General features: G+C 38.6%; 1 protein-coding gene across 1 annotated transcript in view; it reads right to left on the bottom strand.

The window, feature by feature from the left end:
• The window catches only part of LOC145669684 (uncharacterized), an 824,581-nt gene that overhangs the window by 339,710 nt on the left and 465,368 nt on the right, over nucleotides 1-19,503 (bottom strand). Inside the window, exon 4 of the mRNA XM_081737956.1 lies at nucleotides 12,835-12,899. The gene's annotated coding sequence lies outside the window, so the exon portion shown is untranslated. The remainder of the gene's footprint in view (nucleotides 1-12,834; nucleotides 12,900-19,503) is intronic.

The raw sequence follows: 19,503 nt of genomic DNA, 5'->3' as shown, positions 1-19,503 counted from the left end.
ATTCATTATTCTAAATGGATATATATATATATATATAAGGAAAATTCTGTAAAGTGTTCTCATTACAAAACACGGTGTACCGTATCATAAATATTTTAAATCTGCTTCTTTTAGCAAAACTGTTTCATAAAATGTGACTTAACAGGTTGTAACTCGAACTACGGATACCACTGAAAATTATTTACCATGCATGCTTCATGTAACGCTGTATATATATATATATATATAAAAAAAATCATATTGATTTTTTTTATTTTGGAATTCTGCAGAAAATTTTTGACCTACAAAAGCTTATTGCAGAAAGACAAAGGAAGTTCTAGCATCGGGCAATTTGAAGTTAGATCTCTCGTTTGATTTTAGGGCGGGCATTGTAGCTCAGTGGTAGAGCGCTTACCTCTGGTAAATTGGGTTCCTTGTTCGATGCTCGGCCAAGTAAGTTTGTGCTGGACAATATGTACCCCTCCGAATACTAAGTGTGTATCCCCGGAACATTTTTCTGAAAGAAACACTGATCGTGTCCGTGGATTTTCTCAGGGTACTCCCGTTTCTCCGACATTCGCGTTCCACCAATTCTTCCATTATCATTCACTTGCCTTAATCATCTGTCTCCCTTAGCCTAATGGGTATAAACTGAAAGATTTTTTTTTGTTTGATTTAGAAGATTGATATCAGCCCTATCATATGCAACAAGTTGTATACTCTGAGGGTAAAGCACAATTACCTAATACGCAGGTGTTTACATTCACAAATTTCCGACTTTTCACGAATTTTCATAACGCATTTAAAAATGAAATAAAATAAACATTAAAAACATATTAAAAAAAATAAATAAAACACATCGTACTACGGAGTGGGAGCGTTATCAATTTATAAATTCTTCAATTCGCATGTACAGTCAACGACAAAAGTTCTTTCCGTTTGATGAAATTAGTTTTATAAATGATTTCAGAATAGAAGGGCAATTTGAGTACAGTTTTCAGTAAATTAAAAAGAATGTAATTTTCTATACGTTCCATCCATACCACCGTGGTTAATCCCAAAATAAATTTTACCAAACGGAAAGAACCTTTGTCGCTAACTGTACATCAAGCGATTGTATATAAAAGTGCTACCCATGCTTTTCTTAAAATCATGCCAAAATACGAAATATAAATGTATCGTCTTGCCTCGATTCTCGTTCACTCAAATTTTAATCTGAAACACTATTTTAGTATTATAAGATTACTAGTATAAAGTTTATAAATTGATAAAGTGATTGGAGAAACTCAATGAAAAGTATTTATCAATGTTTAAAGATGAGCAAGTCATTACACAATATACTCCAACCCTTTTAAATTTTTTGGCATGTATACAGGCCATGGCCTCGACCTTCGGAATTTGCTTTAGAAATCTCTAGTAAAGCTTTTCACACCGGGTTTTTTGCATTTATTCAAGTCTGGAAGCATCAAAGAATATGTTTTATGGGAATTTTGCAGTCACGTGTGCGATGCCTGGGGGCAGTGACGTCACAAAGAACGAAGGCGCCTTTTAAAAAGGGATAAATTTTAGAGTTTTTTTTTTTTTTTAATTCGAGACGCATCCCTATTAATCTTAGAAACATAGTTTGTACCTCGTTGGTTTCGTTATAAAGCAGAGTTTCCAAATCTAGCACTCAAATTTCTCTATTATGACCAGAAGCGTGAAAATCCTGCCCAAATCGAAAAAAGGGGTTTGTTTTACAAAATTTTTCCTTTTGGGGAATTTTTCCCCTCAGGTGCAAGATAGGGATATGCAAGTTATACCGTTCGAAAGGCCGATCCATGCCGAACAAGACGACGTACGATTCATGTTCCTACAATGATTAGTCTTTATGCTGAAGCGGATTGGATAGAAATTGACTGATAATGTATTATCGAGGGAAAATGGGTAAATCGGCTATAGCGTCAAGACTATTATTCCCCGTACATTCTTCGTTCTTCATTATTTTCACAATAAAACAAAGTTTTTTTAGTACTATTCGCATGTGCATGTCATATACCTGAGCGGAGAAATTTGCGATAAGAGAGGATTTTTTTAAAATCCCTTTTTCCCACTTCGAGTGGGAATTTCTCGCATTTGGTACGTAATAGGGAAATTTGATTGATGCAGTTGGAAACTCGGCTTCATTACACACACACAAAAAAAAAAAAAAAAAAAAAAAAAAAAAAACGAGGTACAAACCATAATCCTAGTGTCAATAGTATTGGTACTGTAGATGCTTGACTGAAAGCCTAAAAATTATCTTTAAAAAAAATAACAGGGTTAAATGTTGTTACGTTGTTATATCACACATCCTTTGTGAACTCGTCACTCAGAATAATTCTCGTAAGTTCTACTGTAGACAAAATTAAAACTAAAACAACCAGAGCATAATAAATTTACTAAATGAGACGAGACGAGAAAAATACTTCGAAAATCGAGACGAGACGAAATATTTACAAAATTTACGAGACGAAAAAGCCTTAATTAAGAAAATAGAGGGTGGCCTAAAAGTAGGTATACAGTACCGTGCTGATCAGCTCATTGCATTTTATATCATTTTCTATTCTTATCCATCGTATAGACTTAGTTTCTTTATTATTTGTTCTTTATATGTTTTTACCTACATCTTAATATCGGAAAAGCCCAAGCAAATAAACCCATAAACTAGAATGTTACACTTGATCAACGCAAGGGTATATTCCTGTATACCAACTTTTGAGCCACCCTGTACATTAGGACAAAACAGCCAATGACTAGACCTTTTCTAGGATATGCTCTACTACTACCTGTACTTGCTTTCTGTTCGAAGCACAGGTAAACGTGAGAGTGAACGTGGCGGATGTCGTACACGCACTTCCAAAAAATATATATGGCATCCCCCGATTTTCCAGAAAAATTACAGTGGACAAAGATAGGCACGGAAGACAGCGTGACGTCATGCATCCCCCCATCTTTTTAGATCTACTTTTACCCTTGTTTGGAAGCACTGTATGTTGCTAGCAGAAAGACCTACAGACAAATACTCCATCAGGAAGTCGCAGTCGGAAAGAGGGACAGCCGCTGTCGACGGTGGCGGGCCGCCGAAGGCAGCCAGCACCCGTCCGCGGCGGCACGACGATCTGCTTGTTCAAAGTTGCCGACTTTTTGCCAAGGCGGCAAGCGGTCGAAAATCGTAAAATAAAATGCCCGTTGCCGACTGCTGCCGACCGCCAGAGTCGGCAAAACAGTCGGAAAGACCTCTTTCCGACCCTCTGCCAACTCTTTATGCCGGCATTTTTTCGACGTCGGCGCCGGCGCGTTTACTGCGCCTTTACGGCTGTTTGCCGACTGCTTGGCATGACAACTTTCCGACGGCGGCGCCGGTGCATTTAATGCTCATTTCCGGCTGTTTGCCGACTGGTCAGCAAGGCAACTGTTCGCCGCGGTCGAAAATCGCGCGGAAAGATGCGGTGTCCGGCGCCGGCATCTGGTCGGCATGGGCAAATTGTCAGACTATAAGCGGCAGGATCCTGATGGGGTAGGCTTTAGAGCCGGAAGCAGCAGCTGACTGATTACAACGTCACGATTTTTCAGACACTGGTAAGATAAAACTTATAATCCAATATATGTCCTTTCGGCTATGCCCTAAACGAGACTGATGATTAACGAAAGTGAATGATTACTAAAGACATGGTGAAATTAAAGGGTAGGCTAGTAAGAAGCTGGAAAACACCGAGAAACCTCAAAACCACATTGTCTCAGATTAACCATAATCCCCTCTCACCAGAGCTAAGCGCCACCTTCATCCAAACACTACTATTCCTAAGAATTCGTTTTCGGGGGTTTGAGTGTACCTAGAGAATGAAAACGGATATAACTCGTGTCACACAACAACATACTTCTATGGAACCAAGAGCGCCGATCCTGGGGGGCTATCCCCCCCCCAAAGCGCATGTGGACCCCCTTTTTTATTTATGAATATACACTATTTGGCATAATTTGAATGCAATTTGCCTTAAAATCCTCATATATGCCTTCTGTATTATCTGAATGGGCCCCCCAAATTTACAAAGAAATTGGCGCCCCTTGCATAGAATACTCAGTCTCGCAGTAGAAGGTAATAATGGAAATATTCACGGAATTTCTGTAACGTTTCAGAGATTGCTGGAGGGACGCTATCACATGCACCACATTTTCCGGCATTGTTACGGTCCGAGGTCGGCCAGGCGATTTTTTCACAGTGCAGAAGCTGTTGCTCTAAAATTTGATGCCCAAACTTGAATTTTTTTTTCTATCCGGAACAGAATCATGTCGGCCAAGTCCTAACCGAATGCGAAATGCCCGCTGAGTAGCAGTGGCGGATCCAGGACATGATTAAGGGAGGGGCTAAACCACATTTTTCAGCTTTATCCAGTGTAAAGCAGGATTAAATCCCATTTTATCCAGTGTATACGTGAAAGTAAAGGGGGGCTATAGTCCTATAGCCCCCCTTGGACCGCACCTGCTGAGTAGTAATTACAGAACCACCATTACGAATATACTCCAGCACAACAATCGCACGATGCTCACCGCGCCACGGCTTTGCGACTATTGAAATTGGCACATATACCGCTATCAATCGATACCCCCTCCGCCGCCGTATCCGCACAACTCACACAGTGCTCTCTCCAAATACGGAAGGTCTTTTTGTCGGACTCTGTATTTAACCTCCCTTACCGCTCATGTGAGCATGGAGAATTTCCAATCGGTGTTATCACGGTGCATCATTTCCAAGCTAGGCGACTAACCCGTTCTCCGAACTTCAGGTTTTTCTTACGGGAATATCTGATGTTAGGAACTTACAGGACCCATCTGTATACATTGAAAGAGAACTGTGATCAACATTCAGCGAATCCTGTGGATAACATCGCACGCTTATCCCTCGAGAGTGTGATCAAGAAACATGACTAGAAGGGTGCACGTGTTTTAAAGCATTAAATGGTAGGCTATCTTTAACATCTTTTGCAGTAACTTCATGGATTGCTTGGCTGACTTTTTGATTGGTGGTTCTTCCGCCTGCCATACACTATTTGTTTACATTTAACAAATTAGTAGTTTATTTATTTATGGTTTTCCGATCGATCACCCAAAACTTCACATCATATTTATGCCATTATTGCAGAACTTCGTTATCCAGGCAAACGAAAGTGCGAGTAGCGAGTCTATTATCGTCAGACAGGCAACCGATAGCCCAGGTAGCGAGTTTATTATCGTCAGACAGGCAACCGATAGCCCAGGTAGGGATATCTATTAGCGTCAGACAGACAACCGATAGCCCAGGTAGCGACATCTATTAGCGTTAAACGAGCAACCGATCGCTCAGTCAGCAACACCTATCAGCGTCAAGACAGGCAACCGATAGCCCAGGTAGCGACATCTACTAGCGTCACGACAGGCAACCGATAGCACAGGTAGCGACATCCATTAGCGTCAGACAGCCAAGAATGGCGCAAGTATCGACATCTATTATCGTGAAGTTTATTATTGAGATTAGAGTGACCCATAGACTGAGGTTTTGTCATTTATTATTAGGATATTATTATTGTCTAATAATAATAATAATAATAATAATAATGATAATAATAATAATAATAATTATAATAATAATAAATTTAATGTAGAGTTTATATTTTTAATTGGGTGTATACGAAATGCCTGAATCTTATTTTCCAAACAGCAAACTGTTGCTGAAATGTAATCAATATAAATAAAGCCCTACAAGCAATGAAACTAAATCTGAACACATTACTACAACAATAAATGTATTCAATCAGAGGGGAAAAAAAAAGAAAAATTTGACTTTCGTGGACAATTCCTGTTTATTTTGAATAATAATAATTATTATTATTATTATTTACGAGTATTTATTTATTTATTTTAATGAAACCAAGAACGATTGAGCTGTTTAAATTAAAGTTATCGTCATGCTGGAGCACGTAACGTTTAATCAAGAAAAAAAGCCAGAAGGTTATCCGAAAATGAAAGAAGTTCCCGCTTCCTGGATTCATCACGGTAACAATCCTGTGACATAATAAAATCACTGTCACCGGACAACAGTTGCCATGGCAACGCGAGAAAGGAGAGGATTTTGCGTAGGATTCATGAAACAGTAGAGAGACCGGGATGAGGCTATTGGAAGCTACGCCCCCCGGGCGGAGATGAGGCTTAACCTTGATTTCATCCACCCGAATTGTTCTGGGTTCAAGGTTTATAAGCGGAAAGGGACACCACTTAGAAAACACTTGCTTCAAAATTCAAACACACCGCCTTTATTTGAATTGTGGATTCTTAAGTAAAGTTACAAAGTCAATTACAATGTTTTTAAATTCAAATATTAAAGTAAGATAAACTGTTATCAAGTAGATTGCACCAAGGTTGGACATCTTGTGAAATTCACAAGTTTGTAATTTTAATATGCTCTCCAGTGCATATTAATCATTATATATTTAATTACAGTATATAATTTTAATATAATTAAAATGAAGTGACAAAAAAATATGACTTTCACCCCCTTGAAAATGACTAACGTGTATAACACGTGAGCTTTGTTTCACATTGCGAAACTATTGCACTTCCAGGGAGATTGTGGGTTCGATTCCCGTTGCCGACCATCCTCACTGGGGTTTTCCAGAGTTTTCCTCAATCCTATCAAGCAAGTGCCAAGACTGTACCTACTAAACAGGCCCAGGCCGATACCTTCCCAAATTCTTTTCATTGTTGAGTTTAGTTAACCTTTACTTTACCGCCGGCCAGCAGGGTGTACGCTTCTCCGTACCGCGGGAAATTTAAATGATTTTTAACAGTTTGTAGTGTATGAAAGAAAAGCTTCTAAAATAACTACTATTGCGTATAGAGACATAAAGTAAAAAGCATTTTGTTGCCAAAGGTCTCTGCTATAATTTTGGGGGTCATTTGAGATACTTGGTACAAACCGAGCAGCGCCACGGGGCGCCAAAGATCAAAAAATCTAGAAAAAATGCTAAATTTGGGGTGAAAACACCCCCAACTCCCTTCGTTTCAATTTTGTTTGTAAAGAATTGTATTGAAAATGTACGTACATCCTTCCGAATGCGAAATCTTTTTGGTTGAGGTCTTAGAATGAAATAGTAATGTTTCTATAAATTATTTTCTGACACCTTGCAAATGCGAAAAAAATGTGTAAAATTTATGTCATTGCAGTGTACCAGAAAACATTTTTTTCTGACGTTACGAAATGCGACTAAGTTATGAAATCACTTTTGTATTCATAAGGAAGGTCCCTGGTATAATGTTTGAGTCCTTTGACATACTTGGTAGAGACTCAGGGGGCGCCACGGGGCGCCAAAGATAAAAAAATCTAGAAAAAATGCTAAATTTGGGGGTGAAAACACCCCCAACCCCCTTCTTTTCAATTTTGTTTGTAACGAATTGCATTGAAAATGTACGTACATCCTTCCGAATGCGAAATCTTTTTGGTTGAGGTCTTAGAATGAAATAGTAATGTTTCTATAAATTATTTTCTGACACCTTGCAAATGCGAAAAAAATGTGTAAAATTTATGTCATTGCAGTGTACCAGAAAACATTTTTTTCTGACGTTACGAAATGCGACTAAGTTATGAAATCACTTTTGTATTCTTAAGGAAGGTCCCTGGTATAATGTTTGAGTCCTTTGACATACTTGGTAGAAACTCAGGGGGCGCCACGGGGCGCCAAAGATAAAAAAATCTAAAAAAAATGCTAAATTTGGGGGTGAAAACACCCCCAACCCCCTTCTTTTCAATTTTGTTTGTAAAGAATTGCATTGAAAATGTACGTACATCCTTCCGAATGCGAAATCTTTTTGGTTGAGGTCTTAGAATGAAATAGTAATGTTTCTATAAATTATTTTCTGACACCTTGCAAATGCGAAAAAAATGTGTAAAATTTATGTCATTGCAGTGTACCAGAAAACATTTTTTTCTGACGTTACGAAATGCGACTAAGTTATGAAATCACTTTTTTATTCTTAAGGAAGGTCCCTGGTATAATGTTTGAGTCCTTTGACATACTTGGTAGAAACTCAGGGGGCGCCACGGGGCGCCAAAGATAAAAAAATCTTTAAAAAATGCTAAATTTGGGGGTGAAAACACCCCCAACCCCCTTCTTTTCAATTTTGTTTGTAAAGAATTGCATTGAAAATGTACGTACATCCTTCCGAATGCGAAATCTTTTTGGTTGAGGTCTTAGAATGAAATAGTAATGTTTCTATAAATTATTTTCTGACACCTTGCAAATGCGAAAAAAATGTGTAAAATTTATGTCATTGCAGTGTACCAGAAAACATTTTTTTCTGACGTTACGAAATGCGACTAAGTTATGAAATCACTTTTGTATTCTTAAGGAAGGTCCCTGGTATAATGTTTGAGTCCTTTGACATACTTGGTAGAAACTCAGGGGGCGCCACGGGGCGCCAAAGATAAAAAAATCTAAAAAAAATGCTAAATTTGGGGGTGAAAACACCCCCAACCCCCTTCTTTTCAATATTGTTTGTAAAGAATTGTATTGAAAATGTACGTACATCCTTCCGAATGCGAAATCTTTTTGGTTTAGGTCTTAAAATCAAATAGTATTTTCACTATAAATATTTCTTCTGAAACATTGCACATATCTCCAGTAACAATCCAATGCCTTTTTTTTATTATAGACATTGACAAAGAAGTAAAATTATGCAATATAAATGAAAGTTAGTACTTGTACTTACCAACAGCCTGGTCACAGCTTGTGTACAATGCACTCAGGTCCCTTAGGGTCACGTGGGTCACTGTCGCGTGTGGTACACCCCGAAGCATGGATCAACGCACAGGTGAACCTTACACTCCGAGCACACATAATTTGATCTCTTCCTTTTTTTACTATTGGAGCACACCACACAGTCCTTGCATTCGTGAACTTTCTTGGGCCAATGTTTAGAATTGGCAGCTTCCAACCTTTGTATTTTTAGAGGTGGAGGTCGACTTATTATGTGCGACGGTCCTGGAACTGGTGGTGTCCCCAGAGCCACCAGTTCGTAAATCAGTTGTAGTCTATAGTCTCGTAAGGCAGGGGAAGGTCGAAAGAAACGTAACAGAATGAAAGAGTTTAAAATAGTTTGGTCAAGAAGGTAGAAGAAAACCTTCTTTGTCCATTTCATTGTCCGTCTTCGCACGTTATACGTGTTCGTCATCTTGTCAGCATTGTCAACGTAACCCATGTGTTTATTGTATTCCAGAACAATGTGCGGCTTGATCGCGTTTTTATGTTCGTCAAGGAAGTTACCGTCGACAGGAAAGTTGTGAAAGTTTGTCAGAAGAAAAACGTCTCGTTTATCTCTCCAACAAACCGCACATAAGTCATCCCTGGTCCGTACATGTATGTCCCCTCGTGTTGTTTTGAAAAAGCGGTCTTTGAAGTCGTCAGGCATCGAACGTCTGTTCTTGTTGACGGTCCCGCAACATTGCGTACGCTTTGTTGCAAGATCGTCAAAAAGATCAGGAGAGGAAAAGAAGTTGTCCATAAAAATTTTATGGCCAACTCCTTGAACTTTCTGTGTCAGTTCAATGACCAATGCGTGTGTTGAAGTCATTTCTGTTGTCTGTCTGGTCTTATCTTTGCCAAGGTAAACGATCTGATCGACAACATACCCCTTAGAATCACAAAGCATGTAGAGTTTCACCCCAAATCGTTTGCGTTTCTTCGGGATATATTGCTTGAAAATCACTTTACCTTTGTACAGAATCATGGCTTCGTCAAGCGATAAGTTTTCTGTCGGTTGGTACAGTTTATCATATTTGTCACGTAGATATTCGAAAACGTCCCTCAGTTTCCAGAAGCGGTCATAGGACTGGTCGTTCACGTTAGGTGGTCTGCTATTGTCAGAGAAGTGAAGAAAGCGTAAAATGTGAAAGAAACGATTTCTGGAAAGATTTTCGCCGTACCAAGGAGAGAACATGATGCCGGACCGATTCCAATAGTCTGAGTACCTGTCTCGTCTGTTGTGTCCCATACTAAGGTGGATAGCAAAAAAACGATACAGTTCCTCCAGCGTAATGGGTGGCTCTATTTTGGATGGCTTGTGTCTTGCAACATGTTGTTGATAATACCTATTCGATTCTGTCAACAACATGTTGAAGAAATCACCATCACAAAATAGACAAAAAGCGTCAATGGGGTTTGAGGATGCAGTCAGTCTGTCGGTCTTTGGTCCAGCTTGCAAAGTGAAAGGGAAAGGTGTAGGGGAAGGTTTAGATCTGTCCCGTCGAATCCACTGCCTGTAGTCTGGACGTGTTTCGTCGTCGCTGTCGGAATCGTCTTCACTCAATGTCTCGGGTTCGATGTCTGGTTCGTCATTGTCACTAACGTCCAAATCATCTACATCTTCTGTGTCGGTCTCCTCCCAGAGGGCTTCTTGAATTTCTTCTTTGGAAAGGCTTGTTGCTGCCATCTCGAAATGTAAGCGAACCTACTACTCTTGATTCTACTCTCTTCTGCGTAAAAGAATTCCATCCACACACACACACCGGAAAATGAACCACATGGATTTGTACACGAGGAACAAACAGCGCAGTTTGAGCTCGTGGGTGTGAGGGGTGGGGGGTTAGAGGGCAAATTGTGTATATAGCCCACTTGTTAAAACGAATTGGAGATAACATAGCTTCCTGCTCGTGGCTCATAAATTATTTCCGTCGAGATATGTTTAGTCTACACAGGGAGGAAAACACGATTTCTCAATTTCACTCTTCCCCCCCGCACTCCTAGCTGTGGTAAAAAAAAAAGAAGAGTTTTCTTCGCCTTCTTCCAATGCGGACTGTACTATACGTTGAATCACCATGACATTCCCTGCGAAACATTTATAAAATCCTGTGAAACGTAGAGTTTTTAAAATTTAAAAGCCATTCTTTTTAAAAATCACAAACCTAAATTTTTATTGCTGTTAAAAGCTAGAAAAAAGTAGGAACAGCACACTTATTTTTTAAAATGATGTGCCTTATTGTATGAAGAGATAGTCCATACTGAAAGAAACCAAAAAGGTTGGTTCTCAACCGGTGTGTCGCTGGTAAAAGTAGACCTTTCGCCTCTGTCAGTACAGTGGCAGCGGGACGAACGGATGTACACTTTTGACAGTGTACTGTCAATGGTAACAGTTTAACGTCCCTTTCAGCAGCAAGGCTATATGAGACAGGACCTACTGATTCACGTGGAATCCGAACCACATGACCTAACGCTGGGAATCGAACCCGGATCTCCCACGCCGAAGGCACGTATACTAACCGTTTAGCCACGAGGGAGATCCCTTTCCATTGTTATTGTTGTTGTTAGATATCCAGTATAAAAAAGCCTCTGAGCTCCCGTAGGGATGCGCACGACACAAGAGAGGCAGAATTTTCCTGACAAAATTCGACTCGAGACAGCTCTTTCAATTTAGAAATACAGATTTTTCGAGTCCAGACATCACTTATAGAGCACATTTGCGAGACGAGACAGCCTTAAATCTTGTCTCGTGCGCATCCCTTGGTGATTGTTAAATAAAACTATGCGAACTCAACTCTGAAAGCGAAACTAGGAAAACGATGATCATGTCACAGACAGAAATTGCTCTTCCAAAGGTGAATCCATACCAAATACAGTTTGTCGAAATCTCTTACAATTATTACTCTATATTACCAGATGTTGCAATAGCTTTCACTACCTCAAATTTCAGTAGAAGCATATTAAACACTGAGATGAAATCTAATTTTTGGGACACCAAATCCACATCGAAAACCAAATTCTTGCTAATCTCTCGTAGTTTCCGGTGTCTGGTGATCAAAATGAAAACCAGGAAGTGGAAGGAGATTACTACTACTTCTGGTTCCGAAAAAAAAGGAATAAAGTCGGGAAATGGAATTATTCTTGCTGTACTGAATTCATATATTAAAAAGAAACTGTTTCTTGTTATCTATTACACTTTTTTTCTTTTTCACTATTGGAATCAGTGTTGTTGAAACCGAAAATTGTAGATTTAAACAACTTCCGATTTAAAAACTAAAGTGAAATGAAATGAAATGTTTAAGTTTTACGTCCCACGATTATGTCGGCAAAGCTAAAGAAAACGGCGATGAGAAATGAATGAAATGATAGAATGAAGAAAGTGGGAGGAAACGGGAGAACCCCAAGAAAACCCACGCACACGAGGTTTGGCTACCACAGGTGAACGCTCTACTACTGAGCCACCGCGGCCCTATATTATAAACTAACCATATATAAGAACGCTCCCCATGTTCCTCCGTTTTAGTCATACATAAACATGATTTTATATGAGAACGCTCTCCATACTTTCATTTTTAGTCATGGATAAACAACTTTTTAAAAAGTAATTTTCTTGAAAACAAAATTGTTTTCCGCTTTTTAGTTTTTATAATTTATTCTATTTTGTATGTTAGATCAAAAGATCCAATATATTTGGGGCAAAAAATCTTGTACGCATTGTATCTGGAGAACTACATATAGTGTAGCCAAACCCAAACTATCACTTAACTCAGTATGATGTGTTTATTCCGTAGAAAATACGAGAACTAGATTTAGGAGCCGTTCAAAAAATTTTGTAACCCCTGATTCAAAAACTAATTATTGGCCAAGATTGCAATCTTTTGATCCGTTTTTGTTTTATAACTAGGCTTGTTATTTTTTTTAAAGAAAAGAATGGTTTTTAAAAATATTTTATTTTGTTTTATTCATTTTCAGATAAGCAATTACATTGGCCATTTAGGACTTTAAATAATTCATTTTCTAAACAAAAAAAGTCACAACCAGTTAAAATAATAAGATCTAAATTAATTACCTTAGAAAGGGAAGTCATCTTTTATGAGTGATTCTGCACCTGTTGTTACTGCCCAACTTGACACCCTGAAACAAGAAAAGATAAAACAAATCAATTAATATTCTGTCCCAAAGTAGTTTCACCAGAAATCTCAAACCAGAGGAAAACAAAGTACAATTCTAAATCTAAAAGAAATACATATTATGTGTTTAATTGATGAGTCAGTGAATTGACAATTATTTCAGTTGGGAGAACATACACATTTAACTCTCGTTAATCCGGATTGAAGGGAACTGGGGCTGGAGATCTGTACGAAATGTCCACCTAACAAAGGGAATGGATTGAGTCAATTAATTTCGTCGGTTCCGCTCTCAATCTAAATGCAAGGTTCGGAAATTCATATTTTCGGTTTCAAACAATTCCTCTCCTAAGTAAAGAAAACATAGACTGGTGTGCGTATCACTTTATTTTCATGTAAATTAGGGGGCGGTTCTATGATTTTAATTTTGGGTAGCCCCGCTCCATCGCTTATGGATCCATATACACATTTGATTGATTAATGACAGTACGAAATTACTTTTACAGTAGTGGCTGATGCTATTTGTTAAATAATAGCAAATAGCATTAGTGGAAAAAAATATTTACTCTTTTATTGTATCATTTAGCGTTTATATATTTTTCAAAATTTTTGGGTAGACCCGTGCCTACCCGCTAAAGCCGCCACTGATGTAAATACGTTTCCTTACTTTCCTTGTGTTCGTAGGTTTCCTTAAGATAATTTCCCTCGACTGACACAACATTTTCCCTTTTCTCATCAAATTTTCCCTAGTTGAGTGTCCATCCAATTCCTATGACAGAAGTTGTGACAAGATTAATTTCACTATATTAAAGGAAGTGCCAACCACATTTGTTCTATTCGTTGGTTTTTTGTGACAAGATTAATTTCACTATATTAAAGGAAGTGCCAACCACATTTGTTCTATTCGTTGGTTTTCGCTTCTACTTTTTTTTTTTTTAATACCGTACACCCAGCCAACTATGAATGCATATTATGCTAGTTTGAATGTATAAACACACAAAATATTGTATTGGTTTATTTCTGAAGAACAAAGAAAAATTTAAGCGTTTATATTGGTCAATCAGTCAGCGCGAGAATTTCTCTGGAATTTCAGGTTTTATCGAAAAATTCCCTTTTTTTCCTTTTTGGTAAATTTACCCACCTCAAACTATCAACACTGTCTTTGATCCATTTGCTCTCTAAGACCACGTTTCCATTTTACATGAATCTTGTAGCTGTCATAAAAAAGACCTTGCTACTCGATCTTTCTATCTACTGTTTAGATTTTACAACTTCTTGTAAGCAAGAAAGGTATCACCACCCATGCAGCACTGCAGTCTAGTGGACAAACAATTAACCTCCTCATTAAAAACGTGTATTTTGGCGCACTCCCCCATCCTGTCCAAAAGAATCCGTTGTTTCGGAAGAGGCGAAACTGGTTTTTCCTTTATGTCAGCGGGAGGGCGATAGCAAGTAGAAAGCAAGACGTCCCAGAAAGTTGGACACTGTTCGACTCCTTTCAAGGTGGAAAAAAATGTTCTATGACCTTTTCAAGACTGTATACACGGTGAAATATGGTAGGGTTATTTCAAGATTTTTTTAAAGGACAGCTACAAGTTCTTCTAACGTGGCTACCCATCTTAAAGCTCCTTTTTTTTTGGGGGGGGGGGGATTTAATATATATATATATATATAATTTATGAGTAAATGGAAAACATAACTGTTGTCAACTCCATATGTAGCTTCTGGGGTCCGCGGTGGCTCAGTGGTAGAGTGTTCACCTCTGGTGCGTGGGGTCCTGGGGTCGATACCAGCTCCCGCCAAGTGAACTTTGTGGTGGACAAACACCGTGAGTCACTATGGCCCAAAGTGTCGGGTTCGATTCCCAGTGGAAGATATTTCAACACATTACAATAGTAAGCATTCTTTCTACCTTAAAACTCTCAGGTCAACGTCTCATATAGCCTCGATTCTGAAAGGAGACGCTAAACTCAACGAAGTTGCGAACTGTGGTAGAAAATCTGAGTAAACCACCTTCTTATAAATGCCCATCAGAACCAAGGAAAACCATTTATCATTACCCAGTGTAACCCTGTACTCGTCTCCATTTCGTTTCTCACTTTTTTCAATACGTTACACATCGGTTAGTTGAAAGTCACTGGGAGAGGATGGAATCTTCTCCCTGTGATTTCACATCATATATATTCCGTCCCAAATTAAGCCACGACTGACACGTTATGTATCAACATATCAGCAATACAAATCAACATTGTGACCACATACTACACTTACTAAAGCAGGATTTGAAGATAAATTCTTTGAACAAAACAACAACAATTGGTTTTATTTTAAAATGATGAGGGTGAAACTGCAGTTTTATGAACTAACCTTCTGGTGGGAAAATGCAAGGTCGACTATTGACTCAACGGAACGCAGCTGGTGACCTTGGTCCGGGCACACTGCCAGCCAGGATACAACTGCTCCCCGCTCACAAAAAACTTTCAACTTTTCCGCGTCAGCATCAGATGCATCACAGCATTCCTCTTCTTCTAGCATAATCAATCCTACATTATGGTAACGGTCAAATATTACAACGTGCTCAAATATCCTTATAATATTGTATGTAATAAAAAGGAACAATGCAAGATGTAAGAAGCACTTTGTAGAGTCTAGTGATTGATTTAGAGCAGTCTTATTCATTTTTTTTTCGCGTATGCCTAATGAATTTTCCACTCAAGCGTGCACCCACAGAAACAGGCATTATATACTAGAAATACTATTCTCAGATTTGTGCGCCTTCATGTAAACTCTGGAAACAACAGTGTTATCAGCTTGTATGTGTTCTTCGTTCACATCACCTTTCTCTAGTGAATTATGAGAGTGTTGGGGTGACTAGCCATCCCTGTTACCATTCGCGTTGGTACACTTCTTTAATAAAATCAATGAACACTTTTATGTATAATTGCAGTTGTGACCGTATCCGATCTTAAGTTTGAAAAACGTATTTCTTCTGAGTTGGAATATGATTCTGAGTGCAGTACTGCTGGCGTTTCTAGGAATGAAGAGGATAATATTGAATTATAGTTTGAGTCAGTGCGGAAATACAGGTATCGGATTCAGAGGCTGAAGTAAGCAATTATTCAGGCAATATCGTAAAAAGGTAGAGCCTGATACACTTGGTCCACCAAGAAAGACAAGAATAGCTGTTTGTGTTATTGCATATATACTTCATGTTAACAGAATATGCACGTATAGTGCTGGGGTTATCAGTAACCCCATGTTACCATCCACCGGTGTATATATGTTACCAACGGAGGGTTAAATCAACTATAGGTAACTAGTCTATATCAAAAGTAAATCATAGAAATTAATATTTATTAATTAAAACTCAGTTTTATGCTGTTTATTCGGTTTTGGTATGTTAATATTGATCCTAGGTATTTGAAAGTATCCACTTTATCAAAGGTGTTATTTGATATTTTAACACATCCATAATTTCCTGTATTACGATCCCGACGAATTTCCACGTAATTATTTTCTCTGCATTTACTTCTAAACTCCTATCCCTGCATGTGTTCAATAAGACCCCTGCATGTCTTTCTATTCTTTCCCTGTCATCCCCTATTATATTTACTATCAATCAGCGTATGACATAACCTGGTGAATACCATTCAACTCTAGACCGTGGTTCTTGTCTTTGATTTTCCTGTTCCGTACTTCAGAACAAAGTTGAATAATAATGACGACAACGCATTATTATTGGAATGAGCTGATATGTTAATAAATGCGATTTTACTTATTTATTCTTTATGTACCTTGTTTTCTTCAAAATGAATTCTTAGATATAAGTAATTAAATTTAATATTCACAAAGTAATGAATATATCGCCAGCATCATCTTTCCGACTAGGTAAACAAGGCAAACTACCTGGGACAGCAGAATCCAAAGGGACCGCAAAAGAAAAGAATCAATCAATCTGGAACAAAACTCTTTCACTTTAACATCCCACGATCATGCCCTTTAGACTAAGGAACATGATAATTAAAGCAAGTGAATGACGTTGCAAGAATCGGTGTAATGAGAGAGTGGGAGGAAACGGGAGTGCCCCGAGAAAGCCCATAATGTTGTCCCCACAAACCTACTTGATCGGGGATCGAACCAGGGAACTCACGCATTAGAGGTAAGGCTTTACTACTTTATTCTTCTTTTACTTTTTTCTTTTTTAAAGTTCGTCCCAACCGGGATATTGGTCTCCATGGTCATCTCTCTGAAATTCTAAAAATGGTATGAACACAGAAATATCGATGACAGTTAAAAATCCCGACCCCGCTCTTCAGAAGGATTCGAACCCCCAACGAATTGCGCCTCATGATCCGAAGCCGAACACTAGAGACCACTCAGCTATTGCCACCGGCACCGGCCAACTACTGAGCCACGTGTAAGGGTGCCGATCCTGGGGGGGGGGGGGCGAAGCTCATGTGGGCCCCCTATCGTATTTATGAATATACGATATTTTGCATAATTTGAATGCATTTTGTCTTAAAATTCTCATATATATATATACCTTCTGAATCTGAATCATCCCCCCAAATTTACAGAGAAATCGGCGCCCTTGGTCACGTGCCCCCACATTTGGTTTGGAACATTTTTTAAAAAATTATTATTGTAACGTTTTACGTTTTGTTTAGTTTGGAACATTCCATTATTACTCTAAAAAAATAGCAAACCTAAACTTTCTGTTAAAATGATTTCATAGTTGATACTCAACACTGGTTCAAAAAGCGTTTACGTGACGTCGTCCACTAAACTGCTGACCTAACACATTCATTAACAGCTAACAGGAGAGCGAACACTCAGGGGTGAACCCACAGGGAGGTCCATTGGAATCGGAGGCCCCAAAACTTCGTAACTCGACTAACATTTGTACCCTTTCTTAACATAACTATACTTGTTCAACAGAGAAATGATTGGTATGACCTACCTAAAGATTTTATTTTATACTTCATTTATACTCTTCCTTTCCTTATAAAAATAATTTAGTTCTATCAGATTTTCTGAGAATATAAATGGCAGTAATTAATAATTACTTACCGCATTTTCGGGTGCAGAATAACATAGGTTTAATACGTATTGGCCCTAAGGGCGCTGATTTCCCTGTAAATTTGGGAGGGGGCATTCAGAGGCAGAATGTATATACAGGGTGTCCGAGAAATCCTTCCCTGATTACAGAAATTGATAACTCACGCTAGAAATAAGATAGAAATATGAAACTGGTGTTGAATTGTTTACAAACTATAAAAGTTTTGGTCACATCAGTACACTTCCACATGAGCACCCTTGGTAGCACGTAGCACATCTAGGCGATATTCAATTTCCATCCACACATTAGCAACCGACCCTGTGTTCTTGAACTTCTCATACCAGGCTTTAATGCTCTTGACATCAGGTGGAGTCCTCCCAAATGTTGTGTGGAACTGTCTCTGCACCGTGGTTGGTGATCGTGTCTCATGGTACCACAGGACACACTGTGCCTTCTCCTGGTTGGTTGGCATGGCTTCTTGGGCTTCTTACTTACGTACTACAAACCTAAAACAAAAAAATTGAGACTTGGTAAAACAGAACAAACCTAACACAGACAAAAACTTTTATAGTTTGTAAACAACTCAACACCAGTTTCATATTTCTATCTTATTTCTAGCCTGAGTTATCAATTTTTGTAATCAGGGAAGGACTTCTCGGACATCCTGTATATGAGGATTTTAAGACAAATTGCATTCAAATTATGCCAAATATTGTATATTCATAAGTACCATAGGGGGCCCACATGACCTTTGGAGGGGCCCGGGCCACCTCGGCCCCACCAGAATCGGCGCCCTTGATTTGCCCATACCCTTTCCCCGCAGAAAAACTTTGGACACCTCCCAACAAAAAAGTTTTGGATGCGCACTTGATCAGATAAGTAGTGGTGGTGGATAAGGAGTCTCCAACTATAAATTGCCTAGGGCCGCAACATGCCTAAATCCGCCACTGTGTATAACAGTTATAAATAGATTTGAACAAGAAATACACTCTGCTAAAAGACAATAAAAGAGGATCAAGGAAACGTAAAATTTATTTCTATTTCTAGAAGTTTCAACTTTGTCCGGTAGGTGTCACCCGCTGGACGATCTGCCATCTAACGTCGCAATGCGTAACTTCTAGCTTTAATACACTTACACATCATTGTTTCAACAGCAGAAAATGGGACATGCATAACTGCTGTTATCCGCGAAGATGTTAACGTATTGACTCCATTAACGAATTCGATGGAAACAATCGCTCTAGCTATTTATTGCAAAAAAATATCTCTTGTTCAAGTTATCGTGTGGAGTAACGGACTAACATTATAATGTTAGAAGGCTCAGTAGTTAGATTCTTATAGTTAAGTAAATTAACTTAAACCAATACAATTTCAGCTCGTTTCAACGAAATCAGAAAAAATAATTCCCCATATAAACCAATGGGTTAGAAACTGCATATATTCAACACTGTTAAATCTATCACAGATTTGTTGTGATGGCAAAATACCTATGATGATGGTAATCCTCTATAACTTGATCAAACGCAAACGCAAAGTAGGTGAATTTTATACT

This window comes from Thermobia domestica, chromosome 14 (assembly GCF_964235325.1).
Source record: "Thermobia domestica chromosome 14, izTheDome1.hap1.1, whole genome shotgun sequence".
Classification (NCBI taxonomy): Eukaryota; Metazoa; Arthropoda; class Insecta; order Zygentoma; family Lepismatidae; genus Thermobia; species Thermobia domestica.
Note: the sequence above shows the minus strand (reverse complement) of the source record. Positions and strands in the feature narration are given on the sequence as shown.